Below are 24,771 nucleotides of genomic sequence, written 5' to 3' on the forward strand. Positions count from 1 at the left end.
AAAAAAAAGGGGGAGACCAAAGTTGTTGAGGGGAAAAAAAGGGACCCTGACAGCAGTTAAGCAACAAATAAATAAATTAAATTAAACTAAATTAAATTAAAAAATAAAAATAATCATGGCCCCTTTAAGAAGAGGCTTTTTGCTGGTGGCCATTTTGTTTTTCTGTTCCAGCCACAAGACAAGCCCCTGAGGAACCAGGTAAGCGCAGGGCTGGGGGGGAGGGTGTCAGGGGGACCCGGCAGGGGAGGGCTGGGCCCGGTTGCTGAGTGTGTTGTAGGGTTGCCAGGTGTCCGGTATTTTCACCTCCTGGCGGGGCGGGGGACCAGAAAATACCGGACATTTTAGGTGTCTGGTATTTTCTGATTTTTTTTTTTTTTTTTTTTTAACTGGTCAGGAGGTGAAAATACCGGGCTATCCGGGTCAGTACTGGATACCTGGCAACCCCAATGATCCAGACGGTTCTTGTCCCTGCCACAAGGGCAGGAGACTGGACTTGACCTCTCGAGGTCCCTTCCAGTGCTAGCGTTCCATGATTCTAAGCAGGCTTTCAAATCACATTTAATACACAAGGAAATGTTTATCTTATTTAATGCATCTGGAAGCCTACATCTTTAATGGGGTCATCTAATTAATAATGAGTTCTCAGTCAGCTAGAGCCTTTTGTAAACTCCATTTTTATTAGGGATGTGAATGTTTAACCAGTTGACCGGTGGGGACTAGAGCAACTCCCTGCCTGGTGGTGGAGCAGCCTGTGTCCACGGTGGGCCTAGGGGCTGCTCCAGCATTCCGGGGGAGGGAGGTGCTGCAGCCCAGCAGTGGGTGGAGGGCGGGAATTGCATCAGAACCCCTTTCCCACCCTTCCATTTAATCGATTAACTGGTTAAACGCCAGTTAGCCAGAAACAAGATTTTACATTCCTAATTTTTATCCTATAAAATTTTACTTTAGAAATATGTATACATGTACTAGAATAGCCAGGTCAGTAGGCAACTCTTAATGGAAAGTAAAACACTGAAGTTACACTCTCTGAAAATAGATTTTAAAAAGTAGGTCAACTTAATTTAGTAGCTCTCACTTGAACGGGTGCTCTGATTTCCTTTCATTTCCCTTTCCAGCAAACAAAGGTCTTATATGCAACTAATGCAAGGTAGCAACCAATGAATTTCAGTCACCCACAGACCACTTGAAACACCACTTTCAAAACATGTCCCAGTTGCAAAAACAAACCTATTTGCATGGCGATTCCTTTCTAGGTCCTGGCTTCTACTAGTGTGAATTTTAGAATAAGGTCTATTTAACAAGCAAGAAATAAAAGCTGGACCGTCATTTCAAAAACTTTGTACATATCCTAAAAATAGCACATGGGTTACCTAGGGTTCTAATAAACAGTCCAGGAGCCTTGAACATCTTATAAGCAGATGTCTGGAATGCAAATGCACCCAAAGAACACTTTATGCCTGCTATGTCTACTCTGCAACTGATGTATATAAACACATGCTAGCTCTGCTCAACCTAGTGCACTAAAAATAATGTAAGCAGAGGTAGCATAAATGGCAGCTCAGGGTAACTGTCCAAGTGTGCACGCAGGGGATACAGGTGAATTTATACACAGACACCAAGTCCAAGTCACTTGTGCTGCCCTTGGCTACAATGCTGCTTTTAGTGCACTAGCTGGAGCAGAGCTATTTTGAATTGTCTGCCTGAGCTGAGAAGATGCTCCTAGCTGCAGCACAGACATACTCCAAGTTCATGAATGTTTAGAAGAAAAAAATTCACTTCACGGAGAATATGTGGCACTTCAAGTGTTTAAAGTACTCTCTCTTGCTAGGAAACATTTCTTCAAGGTGCAACATTAATGCTTCCTTACAGGCAATCCCATTGGGAAATACCTGCAGACAAGATCAAATGAGTTTCTCATTTGTGGAATCTGTTAAGCCAACAAAACAGACAGTATTTCAATTGTCTCTTTACAAAAGATTCCCTTCAAAACCAATCTAATCTATTTTTAAGTCACATTCATCATTTTAATGGCAAGATTTAGACCCATACGCCACTGGATATTACAGAACTCCATGTAGTGCAACTTATATTGCCACTGAAGCCCATCCTTGCTCCCAGTGACAGTTTCCTCCAAGTTAGAGACAGTGGTTTTTATGGTGCCACTTCTCCAGCAAATATCTGCTAGTTAGTTGTTCACTGCTAACTGTGACTGGACCTCTGGCCCTTTGCCTCCTCTTTGAGCACACCCTGCCACCAGATCTCAAGCCAGCATCTCTGAATGGAATCCAGACTGAGTCAATCTTTAGTCCCTGTGACTATCTAAGGAGGACTGCCTTAGAATCATAGAGCTGGAAGAGAGGAGGTCATCAAGTCCAGCCCCCTGCCCAAAGCAGGACCAACCCCAACAAAATCAACCCAGCCAGGGCTTTGTTAAGCCAAGACTTAAAAACCTCTAGGGAAGGAGATCCACCACCTCCCTAGGTAACCCATTCCAGTGCTTCACCACCCTCCTAGTGAAATAGTTTTTCCTAATATGTAACCTAGACCTCTCCTGCTGTAACTTGAGACTATTGCTCCTTGTTCTGCCATCCGCCACTACTGTGAACAGCCTCTCTCCATCCTCTTTGGAACCTCCCTTCAGGAAGTTTAAGGCTGTTATCAAATCCCCCCTCACTCTTCTGCAGACTAAACAAACCCAAATCCCTCAGTCTCTCCTTATAGGTCACATGATCCAGCCCCCTAATCATTTTGTTCGCCCTCCGCTGGATCCTCTCCAATACATCCACAACCTTTCTATAGTGGAGGGCCCAGAACTGGACACAATACTCCAGATATGGCCTCACCAGAGCCGAATAAATGGGAATAATCACATCTCTGGTTCTACTGGCAATGCAACCTAATATGCCATTCGCCTTCTTGGCTACAAGGGCACACTGTGGACTCATATCCAGCTTCTCATCCACTGTAATCCCCAGGTCCTTTTCTTCAGAACTGCCTTAGGTTCAGTATGTGAATTTCTTCTCCTCCAGAGCTGTGACCAGTAGCATTCAGTGACCATGCAAGCTTCTTAATGCAGTGTATTTTTAATTAGTACCAACTAATTTCAGAGACAGAGTTTAAAACACAAATTATGCAGAGGTCTGTCTTTCTTAAGGCCTACCATCACCTCCTGGAAGCTTGAGAAGGCTTCTCCTTCAGACACTCCTGCCTGACCTGTCTGTGATTATACTGGTCTGTTGCCCCAGGAAGAACTCTTTGACAATGCTCCCACATGCCTCCAAGTCTTAACTGTTAAGAATCATTTTGATCTCTAGGCTCCCAGCTTTGCAAAAGAGCAGGAGCCTGGAAATGGCACCTTTACCACTAATTATTTAGTCAGTATTTTGTAACTGCTCCCAAATTCATCAGGAGATTTATTTAGAGCTGTTGTGTTTCTCTCCTCCTTGTTCTTACAACAGCCCTGCATTAAAGGTTAGTCAGAACATTCAAAGTACAGTCAAATAAGCCAAAATAGTCATAGAACTGTGGTGAGCAACTTGAGGTTCAAGGGCTGCATGCAGCCTATCAGAGTTTGGTGTGTGGCATTTTGTTGATCGTTGCCCACGCACAGACAGGGTTGCTGGATTATGCTAGTTTCTGTCCATGTCATTTTTTCCCTAGTGGTATTTCTGAAGTGACACATACATGAAGCGAGATGTGTGCTGATTACATACAGTCAATGTTGTAAAAGCCATGGACTCCCTCTGTATCCAATCAAAGCACTGCTATGGCTCAGTCTGCACACCCTGAAAATTCTAGGTGCACAAGCACTGTGAGAACAATTATCCTATTCTGAAAAAGCAGCGAGGAGTCCTGTGGCACCTTACAGACTAACTGAAGTGTTGGAGCATAAGCTTTCGTGGGCAAAGACCCACCTCGTCAGATGCACATGCCACAGGACTCCTCACCGCTTTTTCAGATTCAGACTAACATGGCTACCCCTCTGATACTATCCTATTCTGGGAGGCCATCTTGATTACAACAGGCTTGCAGTCTACTGACGAGGATGGCCATCATGTGGGCCACTCACTTGCCTAGGTTGTCCATCGCTGCCATAGAGCAATTCTTACTAAGCAGATCACATATGATATTGATAAATTACAGGTCAGAATTCTTAGATTACACAGCTGTTCCATATCCACCAAACTAACAGGGTTTGAAGTTTTAGTTCGTTGTTAGAGCACCGCAGATGCAGCAGGTTGCAGCTGCTCAAGGGAGTCAATCACATTTTGGGCTATAGTAAGTTCCACACAGCAACTTTTTGTTGATATGTGCTCGCTCACCCTGTAGCAGCTGTAACTCTACTGGGAACCAGAGTAAGGCTAGAAGCTTTAGATTAAAACAAGTCTTCCAGCAAGTCTGTAAATGTGTTTACTCTGCAACAGCATCATTACCCATCAGCTCTAGAAGAGAGATAGTATTTTGCAGCCTCTTTTTCAAGAAGCAGGGGGGTTTGGTAATAGGGATGTGAAGGTTTAACCATTTCACTGGTAAGCCTCACTATTAATGGGCGAGGCTTACCAATTAAGGTTAACCAGTGGGGCTGGAGCAGCTGTGGCAGTGGGAGGAGGTGGTGAAGTATCTGTTCTCAGGAAGTCAAGGCACCCAGCAGGCAGGGACTGCTCTGGCTAGGCTGGAGTAGCAGCCCATGCCTGCGGGGGAGGGAGAAGAAAAAGAGGAGGTGGGGTGTCTCAGCCAGGCTGGAGCAGTCCCCCTGCTTGCCTCCCTCTTTAATTGTTGAACTGGTCAAACAATATGTTTAACCAGTTAGCCAATTAAATGGGATTTTACATCCCATTTGGTAACACTGACTTATTAACCCTATGTGTGATGTGTGTTTTGTATACGCTCCCTCTCCTGCCATGCCGAGCAATTAAGATGCTTATTTTATTAAGGTTAAGCTGAAAAACGTTCTTTTACCTGACAGAAATTAATGAAAAATAATCTTATTGTATAGGGCTAGTTCTGTATGTTAGAGTCTGCCTTAAGCACCAATTCTACCAGGCACCAAACAATGTGCATCACAGCATTGACTTCAATGAGGCTAGTTAGGTTATGCACTTGATTAAGCACCTTTCAAAACTGGGGCTCCAAGACTTACCTGCTGCAGCTGAGCACATCTTTAAAGGCTCAGGGTGTATGAGTTTCATGTTCCTGCCCCTTTAAGGGCCTATGTCTGTGTCTGTTTTACAATGCTGACATTACTGAAGGCAAAAGACATAGGGGATTGTATCTGGGTGGGAGAGTGCTGAAAGGGAGGGACAAGAACACGCTCTAACTCCATGTGGGAGTGATCATGTCAATAAATAAAGCAGCACATTACCTTTTTTAAGGTTAATTGTACTACAAAGCACTTATGATTTGTAGGTTTAGCAAGACTTATTGAAGAAAGTCATCAAATGTACTCAAGAGCAGTGCCAAAAATATCTGCACCAATCTCTACACAGCTCAGCAATCTCTGAGCCAGCAGTCTTTATCACACATTAATGGAGGTGATGTCATCCTTTCAAACCAGGCCAGTCTGCAGTTGCTGCTGCTTTTTCACTGCAGTGCCTGCAGTATTCAGAGCATTTCGAGAAGCACAAGGTGGCACAATGTTCAAGCAAACAAAGGTTTGAGATGTAGAAGCAATTCTGTATGTGCATATCTACATAGAGAGCTTCACTTGAAAAATGGATTTTTAATTCAAGAGTGAATAGGGGAAAATTATTAGAATTCTGAAACTTTGATTGGATTTCTCATATAGCAACATCCATTCAAAACAATGTTTACCTGCATAAAGTCTCTATTAAACAAACTGCACGTTATTTATACTAGGGATGTAAGCGACTAGTCAACTATCCGATAAGCATAAACTGGTGCTGGGAGAACTGGCTTAAAAGGCACAGTGAGGGACCAGATGCAGTAAGAGACCGGACGCAAGCTGGGAATCAACTGATTCCTGGCTCGCACCCAGTCCCAGGTACCATGCCTCTATTTTTTTTAAAAGGCAGAGCCACAGCGAGGTTAACTCCCAGAGCCTGGAGCTAACCCACTGTGGCTTTGCAGATTCTCCCATTTATCGACTAACAGACTAGTCAAAGCAAATTCCATCGACTAGTCGATTAGTTGATTAAATGCAATTTAACATCCTTAATTTGTACATCCATTTTTCACCACTAAAAGCTAATAAAGCAATTAAAAAATGTGATTTTAATGACAAGCAGTAAAATTACATTAAGAAAGAGAGTAACAAATAGCTGCTTCATTTATCATCTCTTATTTTTATACTAACAAAAATACTAAGATTTAATGTGGGTTTCAGTTTCAAGTAATTGTGAAGCTTGTTTGCTATTTAGTTTTAACAACTATTTTCCATTTCTTTTTTATTGTTAGTTACTGTTAGCTAGTAAGGTTCCTGTTTTTTGTTACATTTTATTTAAGTCAAATAGTCAGAGAACTTAGCTATAAGGGTCTAAAGATAGTGGAATTCAGAAAGGCCCTCTTCCTCTTGCTTTACCAGAAGTGACACAAACTTTACATTTTATAGAATTAGGTAAAAAAGAAGTTCTAATATTTTAATTTCAATAGAGGGAGAAAACAACTTTTGCTTGAACTGCTGAGGTCCCCCCCGTCAGTCTAGTATCAAAATACTGATGATGTGGTAAAAATAATAGCTCACCAGCAGAAAGCTAAATTGTCACTCATTGTTTCCCTACACATCTCCATTGCAAATCTGGAAGCTTGCTGGCACCAAACTTTCAGGGAAGACACTTTCAAAACAATTAAGAATCACAATTATCATCTTTGGAAATCGATAGAAAAAGGGACCCACTGCTTGGGAATATAGTATAGTCTTTGGATACTGAAGTTTTATGCTATACATTACATGGTTTCTTGAAGCCTGTGAATTGCTGCCTATCAGCCACCTTTCTGGAGTAGCAAGACAACATACTGGTCTATGGTAGCCCACAAATCTCTTACGACAAATCTAAAGAGATTAATCTGCTCTAAATCTATTATCTCTTTTAGATATAGAGAACAGGGTAACTATGTTAATCCCATGATCATGCTACACAGACAGTGAGCATCAGAGAGGGAAGCAGCTTCAGCAGATGTTATTGAACATGCTCAGTCCATGTGAGTATGCTTGAACAAGCTGCAATTGTGGTGGGTCTTGTGACTTCATATTCTCTCCTCCCCTGATGTGTTGCTTCCGATGATGACAATGAATGACTAACCACATACACACGTGTAACTTTGTATACCAAATTAACAGAATCAACTAAGCCATGTTAGCAAACAAATTTTAGTTGTTTTTAATAGTATTAAGTATGGGCGGGGAGAGAGAAAAGAGGATGAAACTATAAAAGTTTCCTCTCCAGTATACAATGCCTGCCTAGTATCTAAAATTTGTTCCTCTCAAGTAGAATAAAGCTCATTTTGCATAATCTGAAGGCATTGCACAAAAATATCCAATAATGCACATCATGTTTAGTTGCACTCACGTGAATGTACAACCAGAAAGAAAAGCTGGGTTGGGGGGTGGGGCTTGCAGAAACACTGCTAAGAATAACTGGAGTGCTCCCCCACACACCCAAATCCATAATCAGAGAAGTAAAGATGGCAATGTTACTCTGATAGGAGCAGCAGCCCACAAACAGGTAAACCATAAATCAAAACGGAATTACTTACTGAGGGAACAGTCAGGAGAGAACCACAGAGTTATTTGGTATGTGCTGTATATAAACACAATTGACATGTATGTAATATATAAGAAGAAAGTGTGATGCGTCCTTATTACCGGGGCTTGACAAACGGCAGCGAAAACCACTCGCCAGCCCCGTACCGCGCATGCACGTGCTGCAAATCAATGGGGCGCACGGCTGAAATCTACTCGCCATGGGCAAGTAGATTGTATAGTTTGTTGAGCCCTGCTTATTACTGTAAACCATCACTCACTGTGTGAAAGACCACTGTGCATGGAAGACAGTACAGTAATTCCTCATTTAACATGTGACGGCTTAACACGTTTTCACGATAGCACAATTTTTTTTTTTAGGAAATGTTTTTTGAATTACACGACCGTCCCCAGAATAACACGATTTCCCCAGCTGGCCTGTCACCGACGGCTGTGCGGCGCTTCCCCCAACTCTCTGCAAAGCGGCGGAGGGTCTGCCACTCGCTGCACCGTTCCCCACCAAACCCCCTTCGCCAGACGCAGTGCGGGTCCTGGCAGACCCGTCGCAGGGGCATACTCCCAACCTAATTCCCCTCCCCTCTCCTTCCCTTCCCTTCCCCAGAGCCAAACACCTCCCCTCCCTGCTGTAACCAAGTCCCCTTTCTTCCTCAACCTTATGTCCCGGTCCCAACAGACACCACCGCTTGAAACGCAACCTCCACCTTTTCCATTTTTTTCAATGGAAAAATTGACCCCACATAACACGTTTTCACTTAACACGATCTCCCCCTCCCCCTCCCCCTACCTACCTACCAGTTTTGTCCGTAGACAAGTTTCAGTTTCAAACCATTATTGGTCAACAGGTAAAAAGAAAAAAGTTACACTCTGCCGTTTTCCTTTCAACTCACCTGTATCCCACAATAAGAATAAGAATAAATGCAAGCACTCTGGACTTGAACTATGCTTTCTAGTATATACTTTTAAAACAAATCTTTGGCTATATACTATTGCACCATTCCAAAACAGAATTATTCCTTATGAAGAGGTAGGTCTCTTGCTAAACATGGATCAGTTAAATCACCTAGATAATATTCAAATGAGGCTATAAAATATGATTCAATTTGTTTCCATGACCTATACCCGGATTATCCATCAAACACAAATGAGTTCCTTATTACTAAAGGAAGAAAGAAATTAAATGTATTAATAAACCTACAAGTTCATAACTTTGGAAAGAAAGCTTAATTCCCCGGGTGAGAGCTCTATTTCCCAGTGTTCATGCAGTGGTCTCCTTTTTTCCCCAACAAAACAGGTTGTGGCATTTCAGATTTACATGGATGTGAAAAAAAGACATGAATGTTTCAGGTGTGACACAAGACAACACTGGCCATTTGAGGTACATCTACACTGCATGCTTATTTTGAAATAAGCTGTTTCAGAATTTATTTTCGTTCTGGATATCCAACACTCTGGTCATCTGAAGAAGTGGGCTGTGCCCATGAAAGCTCATGATACCATCTACATGTTTTATTAGTCTATAAAGTGCTAACAGACTATTTGTTGTTTTTTAAGTTTATTCCGGAATATTTATTCCAAAATAGCTTATTTAAAAATAGTATATTTACATTGCAGGGAAGCCTCAAAATTAGTCTGAGGCAGGCTTCCCTAATGTAGATGTGCTATCTTGATTTAAAGCCCCAGGAGGTGCTGGGGAGGAATAACTGAGAATGGCCCTGGTAAGGGGCTATTTAGAAATAGCTGCAGTGGAGCATCTGCACAAGCCTTATTTCAAAATAGCTATGTTGAAATAGGCGCTATTTTTCATAGAATGAGGTTTACAGATTTCTGAATAAGCTGTCCATTATTTCAAAATAACAGGAATGGCAGTGTAGACGCTCACATTGTTATTTCGAAGCAAAATGGAGCCTGCCAGCAGGAGCCTGATGTGGCCAACCTGAGGGGTTTTTTTTTAAAGGGGTAGTGTCTTTTTTTTTGGGGGGGGGGGGGCGCGCTCAACAACTTCCTTCTCTCCTCTCCTCTCCTCTCTTCCCCCCCCCCCCCCCCCGGCTCTTTGTGCTATATGCGCAACTATTTTGGCTCTTTGCCTATAACTGGTTGGCCACCCCTGCCCCAGAGGGAGTAAACAGAACAGGTAATCACCAAGTGAACCCTCTCCTGTCATCGATTTCTAGCTTCTGACAAACAGAGGCTTGGGACACCATTCCTACACATCTTGGCTAACAGCCATTGATGGACCTAACCTCCATGAATTTATCTAGCTCTTTTTTGAAATTCCATACAATTTCCATGCAATTTAAAGGGTCTAAAATAAGTTTAATAAGAGACCTAAAATACATCTTTGTCTCTAGGTCTAATCTTTTATGTGTGCTCCTTCAACAAAATAAAGGCATTACTGACAGAAAATAGCCTTCTGCAAAAGACACCCCCTTAGTAGAGGAAATATTTGTAAAGTCTTTCAAGAAGCTCAAAGAACAGATTTTATTTTTAAATGCAAAGCAGCAACACACTATTAGACTGAGAACACTGAAGCCTAACTTGTTAGCTCTCTCAAAAGTAAGTTAAAACTAGAAAGTTGAATTCTCACTTCTGAGGGAAAAAGTTGGGTCACAAGCTGGGGCAAGTCTACTTCAGTGAACTCAATGAAATAGTCTACTGAAATTCTCATCTCTAAAGGAAATTCCCCATGTGTAGCGAGCAAAGATAAGCCATTTGCTCTTACACTAGTTTTTATATTCTTCACTTTTGTTCTGCTTAAGAACTCAAATGGTTGAGAAAATAAACAGTAGAAAAAGTGCTATACAGACCATCGCACCTTAATACTATGGTTCAATTCTGTGTATTCTGCATTTTTAGATAAACAACATAATTTATGTGCCATCGTAATTATGTGATGCAACCAAAATGACTCACCAAAAAATTACATCTTGGGGAGAGACTCATTTCTAGTTGCTTAATTATATTTTTCTTTTGGTAACTAACACTAACATTTTGCCTATAATTTAATATGACTTACTTATCTTTTGTTGTCAATAAACTTGTTGAACTGTTTATCTTTACCAGTGAGTTTGCCTGAAGTGTTTGGTAAGGATGCTTGCTCAGGTTTGCAAAGGCTGGTGTATATTCACTTCCCACTGATGAAGTAGTAAACCAATTAATAAATTAGATTATTATAGTCCTGAAATACAGTGCTGGGGGGGTGGGGTGGGGAAAGAGCGCGGAGGGAGATCTGGCTGGTGTCTGTGTGACTTTTGAGTGACTCTGGGAGCAGACATGCTCTCTAGCAGAGTGGGGGGGCTCTGCATGCTGTTGTGCTGAGTGGTAACAGTGGAGGGGTTGTTGCTGGTCACTAGCAAGGCATTGTGGGAGACAGCCCAGGCTGAAGAGAGTTCAGCGAGCACAGTTGTCCCACAGTCCCAGGCTGTATCCGGGTACCAGGGATATTATCAGGATATCAGGTAATCAAGTAGTCATGTAACTGCATGAAATCCTATCGGTTACATGATTATTCGATAGTCCCCAGGGGCAGGGCCAGCAGCCAGTGCACTCCAAGCCCGGCTACTGGGGAGCCCCCTGCAACTCTGTGCTGCTGCCTCTGGCTCCCTGCACAGACCAGGTGCCTGCCACCCTGCACTGATGCCTCTGGTACAGAAGCAGCAGCGAGGGATGGCAGCAGCCCCTGTCTGTGAGGGTCTGAACTTCCCATGGACAAAGGCTGCTGCAGAGGAGGGAGGGAATGGAAGGGCCAGGGGAAGCTGCTGTGATGCCCGGGCTGGCCATGGACAGAGACTGATCTGGCAGAAGCCTCTGTTCGCAGGGGGTCCGAGCTCTCCCTCCCCGCAGACAGGGACTGCTGCTGGGGAACAGCCTCTGCCCTCAGCGGGCCCAGGCTCACCGCAGACAGAGGCTGCTCCACTGGATGCAAAGCATCCTCTGTCCACAGGTAACTCTGGCCCACTGAAGACAGAGGCTTCTTTGTAGCAGCCTCCCCTGGGCCCTCCCTACCCTTTCTGCAGCAGACTTTGTCCATGGGGCAGTGGGGGGGGGGGGGGGGGAAGCAGTGGCAAGCTGCACCATGGAGCTAGCTCCTGCTTCCCCCTCTGCCTTGCCCCCACTACCTCTGACACAGAGGCAGCCGGGGGGAGAGGGGGTGGAATGTAATCAACAAGATTAACCTATAAGCCTACGCTTTTTGGTTAATAATAGAAATGTCTACTTGTTGACATCCCTATCAGGTACCCCATGATAGTTGTGTTTAAGTCTACCCGTTTTACTACACTATACTGGTCATCCCTAATTTGCTAACAATCTCTCTTTTTGGCAGCATTCTAGATATTGCCTATAACATTTCAGTTCCAGTAGGACACAGATAACTCAATCTTTGGAACTTCAGCAAAGTTCAAGGGCAGATTTCAAGGACAGATTCTCAGGGATGCAGTTTTACCATTTTCCCCCAAGTTTCTATTGGTACAAACCACCATTATGCACTCTTTGAAAAGAGCAATTTATAATGGATGCACTGGCAATCCCTCAATTTGGTATCAAAGAATGCTATCAGAATTTTAAGTATGACTAACAAGTCATATTTAAAAATGAATGTAATTTTTCCCCTCTTCCAAAAAACCCCCCCAAAATGTCAAAACCTCCTGTTCAGTTCAGGCTGCCTTCAACAGACAATGCAATATTCCAAACGTTATGTATCTTCATATTCACAAGGCTGTCTTGAAGGTGAGGGGCCCAGAACAGCCTTCTGCATCTGCCCCAAGCCCTCCTTGCCCTCACACTGCCTCATCCTGTCCCTTATCTGCCCCATCCTACCCTTTCCCCCAAAGCCCCACCCATGCTCCACTCCTGTCTGCCTCTTCCTACCCCTCTTCTACCTCCACTCCACCCCCCTTCCTCCCAAAAACCTCACTTGTGGGACACGTCCCAAGGGACTACCGGGGGCCTAGTGCCAGGTGGAGGGAAGTGAATACCACACGCCAGCCCTCTCTGCTCCACCAGCTCCCAGCGTCTGTGAGTGTGAAAGGACACTAGGCCCCCTGCTAATCCCTCAGGCCACCATGGACCCTGCAGGGCTCCCCCAAACCACTGGGTCTGGGGTGGTTGCCCCGAACCATAAAATGGATAGGATGACTGAGTATCCCCGTAGTGCTGTTTGATCACAAATTCAAAGTTAGAAAACCTATAGGTGGCTAACATTAAACAGTATAACATATATAGTTACAGTGGAATGGAAAAACACCAATTAGATAAGAAAACTAGAAGCCTCTGTTCATTTGCTGAGCCTTAGTCAGGGGACAGGGCTATCAGGAAGACCAGGGCTTTATAAAGCAGTGAATCAGCGCCCAGGGAACTTTGCGAACAGGGGCAGCTAACAGGGAGTTTTGAGAGGAAGTTTGGAAGGATAGTGTGACTGGACAACAAAATGGCAAATGAAATTTAATGTGGATAAATGTAAAGTAATGCACATTGGAAAAAATAACCCCAACTATATATACAACATGATGGGGGCTAATTTAGCTACAACTAATCAGGAACAAGATCTTGGGAGTCATCGTGGATAGTTCTCTGAAGACATCCACACAGTGTGCAGTGGCAGTCAAAAAAGCAACCAGGATGTTAGGAATCATTAAAAAAGGGATAGAGAATAAGACGGAGAATATCTTATTGCCCATATATAAATTCATGGTACGTTCACATCTTGAATACTGCATACAGATGTGGTCTCATCTCAAAAAAGAAACTGGCATTACAAAAGGTTCAGAGAAGGGCAACTAAAATGATTAGGGGTTTGGAACGGGTCCCTTATGAGGAGAGATTAAAGAGACTAGGACTTTGCATCTTGGAAAAGAGGAGACTAAGGGGGGGAATATGACAGAGGTATATAAAATCATGACTGCTGTGGAGAAAGAGAATAAGGAAAAGTTATTTACTTGTTCCCATAACATAAGAACTACGGGCCATCAATGAAACTAATGGGCAGCAGGCTTAAAACAAATACAGTAAACTTCCGATAACCCAGCACCTTTAGGACTCAGGGGGGTGCCGGATTATCAGATATGCCGGACTATCGGAAGGGGGGGGCTATGAAGGGTCTAGGGTGGTGTGGGGGGATGCCATCCCAGACTCCTCATAGCCCCTCCCCCTTCCGATAGTCCGGCTCTGCCCCAGGCATCCCCGATTCAGCCGCTGCTGGTCAGTTTCAGCAGCAGTTGAATAGGGACACCTGCGGCAGAGCAGCTGGGGTGCTGCCAGGTTGGTCCGGTAGCGCCGCCCCTTGGCGCTGCAAGATCAACCCGGCGGCAGAGCAGGGCACCCATTTTCCAGGGTCCCCTAATTGGCCAGGGCCCGTAGGCCCAGTGGATAATCCATCACTGAAGAAAGGGCTTGTGTTTTTTGTTTTCAAGGCAAAAGCCTGTAAATTAGAATTAAAATGCTGTCCTCAATTTTTTAGGAGACATCAAGTGCACTGAGGTAGATATGCTTTAATTAAATCAGCTCTGGCCTGACAATTCACTCATCACAAGACATTACATCATCAAACCTTCAGCTGCTCATCCAGATTGCTGCTCCAGATAACTTACTTCCCTTCCCTTCTGGTCATTTACCCCATGTATCTCCATAACCTGGAAGGAATATCCTGCACAGGACCACAGTTTATTTGTCACACTGCAGAGCTGCGTATGACTCACAGGCATGCATGTAAATTTGAATGGACAGCCTGGAACTGAGTGTTAAGTACAGATGCACACTATCTCCTAATATCGGGTTTTGTGATGTAAGTATTATTGACAATATAAAATGCACTGCTCCCTTGCTAGGTCAAGCAAAACCCAACAGTTAAAATGCTATAGTGACAGAATAGACTTCCAGTGCTGCTTACTAATGCAGAAAAAAAACTACTTTAAATACTAAACAACCCAATATATGGTTTTTAAAACTAGCAAAAACACAGCACTAGGGTCCAGTTATGTTGACTCAAGATTGGTTATGTAGTTTTTATGAAGCCTCAGAAAACAGACTATCCCATCTGGTGGTATTTGGTAGGCGGGTCAGTAATATCCTTGTTCAACTAGTCTGTCAGCCTTCTCAGAGGGCGCATGGATCACAACACGGCATTCACGTTGTTCTAGCCAGTCTTTCAATCACTCACCAGTGACCAGGCTACCAGTGGCAACAGACACCAGATCAGAAAAGAGTACCACAGCCCAAAACCTCTCAGACTCCCAAATACCTGGGATTACAAGTGTGCATCTCTACACCCACGTACTGGGGAAAAAGCTTGCATTTGTGGCTATGAGCAAAAAGAAAAGAAGGAGAGCTATGAAAGACAACCAACTGAAGATTAACACCCCAAACAAGCAGAGACTTGAATTCTACTCACCTGCTTGTGCTCAGCAATCATTGCAAGCTCTATTTCAGCTGGACATCAAATTCTTAACATCCCTTAGCTTTATTTATGTCTAGTTCTGTGATTCCTGACAAGTTTCTCTGAAGTTTTGCCATTAGGATCCATATGGCAACAGCTGTTTGGTATGCTGATTTATCCACTAACAGTAAGTTAAAATCAACCAGGACTGAAGGCGTTAATCAACTAATATTCACACAGAACTGAAGTGTCACGTGCAGTCTTTTGGCCATAGAATTTTATGCTGTATTTGTGATCAAACTAGTTTATGCTGAGTGGATCTAAATATAAAACTATTATTTTCCATCTAGCAACCAGCCATAAATTTTATGTTGAACAACTTTAACCCAAGTAGCCATTGGCTTACTGAGTTATCTGGACAAGGCAGCAAAAAGGAGCTTTGCATGGAAATACATTGACTTTTCCCTTTTAATGACCCTTGAACACAATAATCTTAAATATCAGAGATTAGTTAAAGTTATACCAGATTTTGGAGTGGTTCAAGATTAGATGTATTAGGTTAGAATACATGTAAAAGGAATAGTGATAGAAATGTAGCCGTGTTAGTCTGGTGTAGCTGAAACAAAAAACAGGACTATGTAGCACTTTAAAGACTAACAAGATGGTTTATTAGGTGATGAGCTTTCGTGGGCCAGACCCACTTCCTCAGATCAAATAGTGGAAGAAAATTGTCACAACCATATATACCAAAGGATACAATAAAAAAAATGAACACATATGAAAAGGACAAATCAAATTTCAGAACAGAAGGGAGATGGGGGGCGGGGGAAGGAAGGTACATGTCTGTGAGCTAATATCACCAGCTCACAGACATTCACCTCCCCCCCACCCCATTTCCCTTCTGTTCTGAAATTTGATTTGTCCTTTTCATATGTGTTCGTTTTTTTTTATTGTATCCTTTGGTATATACGGTTGTGACAATTTTCTTCCACTATTTGATCTGAGGAAGTGGGTTGGCCCACGAAAGCTTATCACCTAATAAACCATCTTTTTAGTCTTTAAAGTGCTACATAGTCCTGTTTTTTGATTCATGTAAAAGGAAGAAATGGTAGAAGGCAAAACAGACATTTGTTTTGTTTATGCATCATGACAATATGCTGAAACCCTTTATTAGGGCAAGAGAAAGCTGGAATAGTCTGCAGCTAGTGTCACGTACATACACACTAGCTAGATTCAGTGTGACACAGGAATCTATTAAAGGTACTTAAAAGGCATAGCTAAACAAGTTATACAAGAGATACAAGAAGTATTTTTTACTGAACAATTCCTATTTTTTTAATTTTTTTCTCCTAAAAAGATCAATTTGTTCAATTACTTCAGATATACCATAATCCCAATTTTACTCTCTCAGTAATGGATGGAAGTCAGCAATACAGAAAGAACAAAAAACCTGTGCAATTCACTTATATTTAAATGAGCAAGTAGTTGCTATTAGCAACCTGCCTTTCCTCTCCCAATCCTAGAACAGAGGATAAAATCAACATACAATGACTGAATGGATTTCCACAAGCGTTCATGTTTGTGATTGTGCATTGTAAAGGAAAGGGTAATTTAATTGTCCTGTGGAGGTGCATATACACACTATACATATGTGTAGTATTAGCAAGCTAAAGATAGTAGCAGCCATAGAGGAGACAAAGCCAAGCTGGCAAGAATTCAACTCTATTACAGATACACACTAGCTTCTGGGATGCTGAAGCAGAGCAGTAGAGTGCTATCTGTGTGAAGCCAATGACAGCGTGGCTACCACATGATCAGCACTACTTGCAGCAGAATACATGACATCATCTTAGTTCAGAACTGAACTATCACAGAACCAGCGGGGAATATTTTCTACACAGCACTCAGCTGGAACTGCTCTGCCTCATTTCAGGAAATACCATTCTCTAGACTAGGGATGTAAGCAAGCAGTCGACTACCCGATAAGCCTAAGCTCTGTGGCCTTGGCTTATAGGTGGTTGAGTCAACTACGCGTTCTCCTTCCCCGCTGCCCCACTAACAGAGGCAGCAAGGAGGTGGGAAAGCAGGAGCAGGTGCTGGGGGCGCCAGCTTAAAAGCCGGTTACCCCCAGCACCGTCTCCGCAGTGCCGCCTGACGCCCTACCTTGCTGTTGCCACTATCAGAGGCAGCACCGCGGCAGATAGGGGGAGGCTGCCACAAAGCACAGGCAGAGGCTGCTCCTGCAGCAGCCCATCCAAGGAGGGGCCCCCTGTAGACAGGGTCTGCTGCCAAAGCAGCCTCTGCCTGTGGCCAGCCTGGGCCCCCAAAGACAGGAGTATCTCCGGCTGGGCAGGCAGCCTGCCTCACGCCAGTCCAGGAGCAATCCCTACTGCGACTCTGCAGTTTAAACGTATTAAGAGCTGGGCGGGCAGGTAGCCCGGCTCTTAGTATATGTAAACTGCAGAGCTGCAGCGGGGGTAGGTCCTGGACATGGTGTGAACCAGGACTGTGCTGAGCTTGCTCAGTCCTGGATTGCACTGGTCTGGGACTTACCCTTGCTGCACCTCTGCAGTTGAAAAGTAGTAGGAGCAGGACTTCCTGCACTCCCAACTCCTACTACATTAAAACTGCAGAGCCACAGCAGGGGTAGCTCCTGGAAGCAGCACAAGCCGGGACTGAGCGCCTTGCCTTATCAACTAATTATGTAGTCAAAAATTCTATTGACTACACAATTAGCTAGTTACTCACTTCTTAATATCCTCACTCTGGACACCAGTTAGAAACCCTAAAATGTCTCACAATTTCAAGATTTACATAACTGTCACAAACCATTGCCATCTTGCCTACTTCTATGGCTTACTGAATTACCTGGAAAAGGCTCCCCTCTAGTGACGGCCTAGTTTAGAAAGCAAAGCACCCGAGCTTATTGCCTTTACTCAGGAAAATGGATTAAGCTTCAAAGTTTCAGCTCCCAAAACCGGGACACTCTTGTCCAGCAGGCCCATGGATGTTCCTGAACAAGAGAGCCCTGGAGCAGGACAGCCAGTAGCTGAGACCCTGACGCACAGCGAGGCTGGTGGTAGCTGGGCCAGAGCCTCAGTAGCTCGGCAGCATTAGCAGCAACTTAGTATTGGGGCAGGGACAGCCAGGCAATTCAGCTGGAACCAGAGCAGCCCCATGCATGTCAGTCCGGCAGTAGGGATAGAGCCATGGCAGCCTGGAAGCAAGTCTGGACCATGGCAGCCCAGCAGGGAATACGTGTCGGGGCGGTGGCAACCTGAACAGGATTGTGTGCTGGCCAGCAGCAGGGCTAGTGCTGTCACTAGCCCCAGCTTGGACCAGTGCAGCTCAGTAAGGGTCATATGTCACCCAATAGCAGGGCTGGTGCCACGGCAGCAGGGCTAGGGCTGCGTGCTGCTGTGCCAGCGCTGGGGCAGCAGCTCTGGCAGTGGGGCTGGGGTAGCCATGTCACCTGGCCAGCAGCAGGGCTGAATGAGCCAGCAGCGACAAGGGGCAGCAGGCTGAGGGGGCTGGTGGCAGGGGACCTTCCCTGGTCTGGCAAATTTCCTCATTTGGGACTGCCCAGGTCCTGAGGGTGCCAAACCAAGGAAGTCCAACCTGTACTTTTGCCAGAACAACAGCTAAACTATTCAGTCTGATTTCATCTTTTTCCATGAGAGAAGCATGTACTGTAGAGCCAGTCACACTCTTAACAGAGTTATGGGAGGGACTCAGTCCTGCACAATTTCACAATAACTTGCTTTACCAGTGGGTTTTTTTCTTATGGAGAAAAGCTAAATCTGGTTTCACATCCAAATTGCCAAGTCAAAGTTTAATAAAGTCAAAATTTACTGTCCTCTGAAAGAGAGGTTCTCAGCCATTTTTTCCTCAGCCTCTTGCCCCCCCTCTCCCCCCACCAATATGACAATAAAAATCCATGGCCCACCTGTGCCATAACAGCAGTTTTTCTGCACATAAAAGCAGAGCCTGCATTGGCATAGGAAGCAGAGCTATGGCATGTCACATAACTTCATCCCTGGATGGTGGGGTTCAGGATGGCATAGCTTTGGCTTGCTGCCCAGGGCCCCAGTCCTGTTTAGCAGATCCCCTAAAATCTGCCCGTGAGCTCTTCAGAAGGCCTTGGACCTCTGGCTGAACTACTGCTGCTCTGAAGCACTCCACTCAGTGACAAGTTTACCTTAGGCCTGATTTACACTAGGAGGAGAGTAGGTTGAAGTTAGCTGCATTAGGTTAATTTTATCAACAATGAGACTACACCACCAGGCCCATTCCACCAACTTTAAGGGCAGTTAAACTTAATTTCTGTACTCTTTGATGAGAGGAGTAATACTAATTTGACCTTACATGGTTGAATGTGGGATAGCGCAGACACAGTGCTGTTAAAGTCAACATTCTTAGACTACAGGAGGTGTCCCACAGTTCCCCAGTGTGACCGCTCTACCCAGCACTATCAACTCTGCTGCTCTCCCAGGTTCACAAGAAAAGCCCCAGGAAATTTTGAATGTCATTTTCTATTTGGCCAACATGGTGAGCCCGCACATTTGCCATGAATGGCCAGGGTGACAAAGGAGCTCCAGCATGGAGCATGCAGGAGATCCTGGGTCGCACTGCTGTGTGGGAAGAGAAATCTGTGTAGGCAGAATTCAGAAGCAGCAGAAGAAACACTGATATGTATGCCAAAATCACACATGGCATGATGGAAAAGGATGCAGCAGGAACACCCTGTAGTGCCATATGAAAATAAAGGAACTCAGGCAGGCGTACCAGAAGACAAAGGAGGCAAATGGTCAGTCTGGGTCAGAGCCACAAACATGCCGCTTCTATGAGCGGGTGCATGGTATTCTAGAGTATGGGACCCAACCACTGTCCCAAAACTGCCTGTGGATACCTCCCAAGCAACTTTTCAGGCAGCCTCAGACAAAAATTAGGAGGACATTGTACATGAGGAGGCAGACAAGCAGATGATCCAATCTCACCAACAGCCGGAATCTTTTTCTAACTTTGGAGCCAATCCCCTCCGAGGGCGTATTGTTGCCAGAACCTGATGGCAGGGAAGGCGCTGCTGGTGATTTCACATTTGTAATCATGCTACAGTGGGTAAATGTAATTGGATTTTATCTGTGTGATCTGGCCTGTGTGGTATAGTGACAGCCACTCTGCCTACACAGCAGGGACTCCCCGGAAAAGTCTGTTAACGTGTCTGGAGATGAAGCAGGAATCTTCCCTCCACATCACTAGAAAACACTCACAGAGGTACTCTTTAATCCTTCTGAGAAGTTTTCTGGGGAGGGCTGCCTTATTCTGTCCTCCATGCTATGACACCTTCCCATGCCAAGCCAGCAATAAGTGATCTGGGGTCGCGGCAACACAATAGCAGCATAAAGTCCAGCTTTCTGGGCACATTCAGTCAATCCCCTTCCTAACATGCTCTGTAATTTGAAGACGACTGATATTGCGCATGGCAACCTGGATGAAGCAGGAGAAGCTGTAATGATAACACTGAGGCAATCCACTTCCATTTGCTCATCCCCCTGTGAACCTCTGCAAACCCACACACCTCTACCCCTTGGAGGTCACTGTGGGCAGGGAAAGTTGCACTCTCCAGGCAAATGGGGAGGGAGGGTGGCGAACACACACTGAGTGCATGAGCCCCTGCAACTCCTTCCTACCCTTGCAGTGTCCCTCGAGAATGCCGCCTCTATTTGCGAACACGGAGGCCTAGATAGCCAGAAGGGCTGTACTTGGCAAGTACTCTGTCATACCTGTTCCCAAAGTGGAAGCAAAAGAGCAAGGACCCCAACCTATTGATTATCATGCCTACCATCAAACTGAGTCCAGCTACACTGTGCAATGCTGTGTCTTGCATCTGCCTAGTAGTCACTTTAAAAGATAGCTTTGGTCTTGTACAAAACACACGCCTTTTATGTAGCACAAAACCATTATGGTAAAAGATTTAACCTCCTGTGTTCTACAAGATATCTTCTCAAAAAGTCTTCCCACTCCCTCAAGTACTCCAGCATTTGGGGTATCAGAGATCAGAAAGGAAAAAAAAATGTCCAGGAGATGTTTAAAGAGCCAATGTAATCCACCCTTATTGACAGAAGCACTTCTAAATACATGAAGGAGAATGATGTTATAGATCATATGAACCAAACATGAGGAACCATGCAAGGAGCATGAGCACAAGACCCTGGATGAGATCTTAGGGACTATGGGAGACCAAACAAAGCTGCTGAGGTGCCTGGTACAGGTGCAGAAAAAGCATCTGGAGTTCCCACTTCCACTCTATGCTGAACCACTGGCCCTCTTCACCAAATGCCATAGCCTCCTCTCCCAGGTGCCCTAGAATTGGGGAGTGGGGGCAAGGGCAACCTTGCACTCAACTCCCAGGGATGCCTTCTGGAGCAGAATGCTCCCACAGTTTTGATTGCTATACAGCAGGCATGTCCAAAGTCCGGCCCGCGGGCCAATTGCGGCCCGTGTTCCGGTTTAATACGGCCCCACAGGTAATTTGGCAATATCTATCTTTTATGGCCCCCAACGAATCCATATGTATTGAGATGAATACGATGTAAAATCTCAGTTAATGTCAGTTGGTCTAAATCAGTTATAAATATATTTGGACACAACATGTATACTTGGTGTTATGTTCCTGTTCATATTTTTTGAACTTAAAAGTTGACAGACAACCTTTATTACCAATAATATGTAATGTACTTTACAATGTTCCTGACATATATTTCAGCTTCCTGGATTTTTTTTTCCATCTGGCCTTCAGATATGAAAGGCAGAGTGATTTAACACCTGTTTAGATTTGTCATCCATGTGACGAAATGAAAAGTATGCCGTTTGCAATAAACTTTGCATAAAATAGTTAATTTGTGTTTAATTTTAATGGTTCAAAGAATGTCGGGCAAAAGGGTCGGCCCTTACGCATGTTCACTTCATAAAATCTGGCCCTCTTTGAAAAAAGTTTGGACACCCCAGCTATACAGGGAGATGGTAATAAACTGCTTGCACTTGAGCCCTGCATGTCAACCTCCCACCGCTAGATCAGAGCTCACCCCCTGAACTCCTTTTCTGTTCTGTTGCCTGTGTTTCCTAAATAAAAATGCATTATTTCAGAACAACAGGACCTTTACTGTTTGCTTCAACTCGTGGGAGGGGTAAAAGTTATAGGCCAGTACACATAATCCCGGGGACACCTTGTGAAGAGCAACATACGTAACTATCACAGGTGGGGTATAGGAGAGAATGAGGGTGCAAAGTCTAGCCAGCGTGAGGGGGCAGGAACAGTGGAGGGGGCAGTCTGTTTTGGCCAGTGGGCAGGAGTTGTGAGAAGGGTCTCTGGTCAGGGTGTCTGGCTGGGGCACAGGGGGTAAGAGCAGGCTGGGGGTAAGGGGTTTGGCTGGGGGAGATGAGTGAGGGGATGGGAGTGTAGGGTCTGGGCATGAGGGGGCAGGGGACACATATTTTCGCGCTGTGTAGCAGGCACCATGTAGCAGTCTCCCACTGCCCCCATTTGTCAGAAGGAAGCCTCCAGGAAGGATTCGCAAGGGAAGCCTACAGGAAGTGTGTTCTGGGAGAAAGAAAATGGCAGCACTCACCGAGCCAATTTAGGCTGCTTGTTCCCCGCACACCAGGGGAAGGAAAAGGAAAGCAAATGGAGCCATTTTTCGCTCCGTTTGTTCTCCGTATGCCGGATCCAGTGGGGGACTTGGGGAATTCTCCCCCCCCACTTCCTCCTGCAAGGAAGCCAGTGCTGGCATTCCAATCTTGCGGGGGACTAAGGCTGTAGCGCCAGCACTGGCTCCCTGCTGCAAGGAGATCGGGGAAAGGGTCTGAGTCGGGGCTCTAGAAGAGCCATATTTGGCTCGCAAGCCATAGGTTGCCAACTCCTGCTCTGGACAGACGACAGCATAAGGAGTGAGATGTTTGCAATGCTTGCCACAGCAGTTTGTAGCTCAATGGGATCCATGCTTGCTGTGCTATGGCGTCTGCACACATCTCCAGAGGAAAAGGTAAACCATTGTTTGCTATTGCTTTCAAGCAGGGAGGGAGGAAAGAGGGAGATAAGTGCTTTATGGAAGGCTGACTAAATGTATCCAGAACTACACACTACAACATTTTTGTCCCATCAGGCACTGGGAGCCTAATGCAGAATGCACAAGAAACTCAGGAACTGTGGAATGGCCACCCCCGTGCATCACTACTAAAATCGAAAATAGCCACTTTACTGGGGATGCACTCTGCTGACTTCATGCACTGAATGAGGACATGAAACTCCAACTTCATAAAATCTGATGCTAAAACGTCAACCTTAAACAAATTTGAGATAATTCCCTACTAAAGACCTACCCTCATGGAAAATGGGTATTAACATTTTAACTCAAGTTACACTACACCTGTAAGCAGACAAGTATCGTGTATACAATAGGCTCAGTAGTTTTTACAAGTCTGCTAAATCCTCAAAGTGCACTTCTGAATCCAGATCTCAAAGCAATTGAAGAGGTTATCGCCATGTCATCTCAGATTGGTACAGATTCATGCAGGTTCAACTTTAGTAAGGATTAAGCAGCATATGCAAGATCAAGGAAACAAGTCACCTTCCAAAAAGATGAAACAGCAGAGTGAAGTGCTATTGAAAAAAAAAGGCATTTGCAGAAACAATGACCTGACGTATTACCTTGGTATAAATTCTAATTACCAACTATGACATTTACTGTTTTATAGACCAATGAAACATCAAAACAATGTACTATGATACAACTAATTCCAATTACTTAATGCTCCAGCAATTACTTTAAAACTCACCATTTTCAGTTGCTTGTAATACAGTGAATCACAATATACAGTAAACTTCCGATAATCCGGCACCTTTAGGACCCAGGGGGTGCCAGATTATCAAATATGCCAGACTATCAGAAGGGGGGGCTATGAGGGGTCTGGAGTGTAGTGGGAGGGGATGCCACCCCAGACCCCTCATAGCCCCCCCCTTACAATAGTCCGGCTCTGCCCCAGGCAGCTGAATCGGGGATGCCTGCAATAGAGCAGCTGGGGTGCTACCGGGTTGGTCCCGCAGAGCCAAGGGGCGGCGCTACGGCACCAACCCGGCAGGACCCCAGCTGCTCTGCCCCAGGGGTCCCCGATTCAGCCGCTGCTGAAACAGATCAGCGGCTGATTCCAGGAAGCCCGGGGCAGAGCTGCTCTGCCCGGGGCTTCCTGGAATCAGCCGCTGATTCCAGGAAGCCCCGGGCAGAGCTGCTCTGCCCGGGGCTTCCTGGAATCAGCCGCTGATCTGTTTCAGCAGCGGCTGAATCGGGGACCCTTGGGGCAGAGCAGCTGGGGTCCTGCCGGGTTGGTCCCGCAGCGCCGTCCTTTGGCGCTGCGGGACCAACCGGGCAGTACCCCAGCTGCTCTGCTCCCGGCTTCCCCGATTCAGCTGCTGGTCAGTTTCAGCAGCAGCTGAATGGGGGAAGCCTGTCCGGCTGCCCCAGCACTTCCGGGTTCCTGATGGTACCGGACCATCAGGAGTCCCGGAGCATTGGATGCCGGACTAATGGAGTTTTACTGTACTTCAGTTCTGATAATGACTAGAAACAGGTAATAGCTGTTTTAAGTTTCAATGTTTATTACCTGCAACTAGATGTTGGTACATCAC

The 24,771-nt window shown here is 45.1% G+C and overlaps 1 protein-coding gene across 2 annotated transcripts in view; it reads right to left on the reverse strand.

Moving 5' to 3' along the window:
• Positions 1–24,771, reverse strand: part of TRIO (trio Rho guanine nucleotide exchange factor) — a 414,034-nt gene that overhangs the window by 296,241 nt on the left and 93,022 nt on the right. The window lies entirely within an intron of this gene.

The sequence above is a fragment of the Pelodiscus sinensis genome, chromosome 2 (genome assembly GCF_052426305.1).
Source record: "Pelodiscus sinensis isolate ZL-2025 chromosome 2, ASM5242630v1, whole genome shotgun sequence".
NCBI lineage: Eukaryota > Metazoa > Chordata > Testudines > Trionychidae > Pelodiscus > Pelodiscus sinensis.